The following is a 2,471-nucleotide window of genomic DNA, read 5'->3' as shown; positions in this document are numbered from 1 at the left end:
CTCTCAGTTACATTGCCTTTGCTGAATCCCTACCAGGCCTCTCACACCCTCTTTGCCACTAGTTTTAGGTCACTTGTTGCTCCCTTGTCCCTGGGTTGGTCAACACCACCTCCTTTCCCCCTCCTCCCCCTCTCCCGTGTCCCCCTGGAACCATTGGTCTTGTTGTTTTCTCCTCCAGACTGTTCATCCAGCCAACCTTATCTAGATAGATCTGCAGAGATAATAATACACACCAGAAAACAAGACATAGCAAGACAAAGTGGCAAAAGAGAACACAATGATTACAACAAAAAAGAAAACCAATGACCAAGAAAAGAATAAATTAATAAAAAGAAAGAAAAACCTGTAAATAGATTAAGGTTTGATTTTTGACCTCTAGGCGTGTCCTCCAGTCATGTCTGATGGGGTGCCATGCTCTGACCTCAAAGTCTGTCCTTTGCACTCCCTCAGGAGCTCCCTGCTCTGCTCCCACCCCTGCCCCTGTTGCTCTGCCTCACACTTTTAGTGTTTAACCTCAGTATGGTGGGGTCAGATGGGACCAATCCTGACACCGAGTCTCCAGTGTTGTCCCCTGTAGGGCCATGTGTCAGGGAGGAACATCGTGTCTCATAGTGGGATTAGCCATATGGTCCACTCTGTGTATTGGCTGTTCAGAGTGGGGATATTGTCCTCCAGGCCTGGTGGGCCAGGATGTGCTCCACTCTCTCTTCCTCCCCATTCATTTGCTCCCATGTGCTCTGATCAGACATGTCCCTCTCCCCAAGTTGCTGCTTCAGTGCCGTCCTCTAAAGTAAATTCTTCTGGGGGAAGAGGGTTTTTTCCCCCTCTTTTATAAATTGAAGGGAACTTTTCCTTGAACTTGAATTCTAGTTAAAATTAGGATTATAATTGAGATTTCATAAAACCCTTCAATGCAAATTTATAAACAGATAGATACAGAAAGTTGCCCTTGAGTTAATTCTGTCTTCAAGATCATCCCTGCAGCCACTGTGCCAATCCAGCTCATTGAGTTTCTCTCTCTCCCTAGCTGGCCCTCTACCAAAAATTATATCCTCCCCCAGTGATTAATTCCTCCTGATGATGTATCTAAAGGAAGCACATTGGACAGTTTTCTGCTGTGATTCATAGGATTTTTGCTGGTTCATTTTCAGAAGTAGTTCACCAGGTCTTTCTTCTTAGTCTATTAAACTGGAAACTGCTAAAACCTGTCCATCTTCGGTGATCCTGCTGGCATTTGAAATACTGGTAGCATATGCTTGAAATACTTCCATCAACACACTAGCCACTACACTATGGAAAGCTGACATAAGTGGTAAAATTGGGAAAGAAGAATATATATATATATATAATGACATATGTATTGGCTCCCAAATTACAGAAACATTTTTAAAAGAAAAAAATGCATAGACCCAGGAATGGATTTTGCATGAAATCCTAGCTCCAACTTAAGAACAATTGGTTCTTACATCATGGCCGTGCTACATACTCACCTTCAAGAAGTGATCCCTGCAGATAGGAGTGCTACAGCAAAGTGTGGTAAAGAGAGTAGATGGTGTCCGGCTATCAAGTGAAATAGTGCCTGGGGTCTTAAAGACTTGGATTCAAACAAGCAGCCATCTAAGTGAGGAGTCAACTAAGTCCACAAGGAAAACGCACACCAGCTTGTGTGATCCAGAGATGACAATTAAAAATTCAAGTATGGTGAGGAGAGAAGCATCAGAGCAAAAATTATACACACCTGGTTTGTGGAGGACTATCAGGGATGGTGGGAGCCCCAAACCCATCTGCAGGTATCTGGTCAGAGAGAGCCACTGGCAGATCTGCTCTCGCCACAGGCAAGAGTCTCAAACAGCCTTACTACCCGACAGAGACCATTGTCATCTTGATCATGCTGGATCCCTTGGCCAGCTGACCACTCTATAGATGGGACCTGAAGAAGTTCTGTTTCCATCACGGAAATTTTTCCCCTGGCTTTTTGAATGTTGTTGGGGGTCTGTCCCTTTTTACACTTTATTTGTATCTTTGTCTGTATACTATTATGCTTTTATCCGAACCACCTTAGTACAATTTTGGTTTTTTATTTTCTCTGTTCTACCTTGTCTGATAGGGTCACTATGAGTCAGAATTGACTTAATGGTAGTGAGTCCCAGGTTGGTAAGGAGAAAATGGAAAAAAATGTCAAGTACTTGTTTGGGGAATCTTTATGTCCCTCTAATTCACCTACCAATGTCCACAACTTTGCAAATGTGGATGCAGAGAAAACTAATTTTTATGATTGATCCATTTATATACCTGAAAATTAACTTTCATGTTTTCTGTAATTTTTAAAATGTATTAATATTTTTTACACATGAAGACTGAAGCATAAGGAATCACATGTATTTAGCATGATGGGGCATATTCTTATGTAAACTATTTCTATGTTTAACATTTATTTAATCAGCAAACACTTATTGACTAGCTATTATTTT

This window comes from Echinops telfairi, unplaced genomic scaffold (genome assembly GCF_000313985.2).
Source record: "Echinops telfairi isolate 266 unplaced genomic scaffold, ASM31398v2 ScPeMD7_3533;HRSCAF=4204_0, whole genome shotgun sequence".
Taxonomy (NCBI): domain Eukaryota; kingdom Metazoa; phylum Chordata; class Mammalia; order Afrosoricida; family Tenrecidae; genus Echinops; species Echinops telfairi.
The sequence above is the reverse complement of the archived record's forward strand: the minus strand, read 5'-3'. Positions refer to the sequence as shown.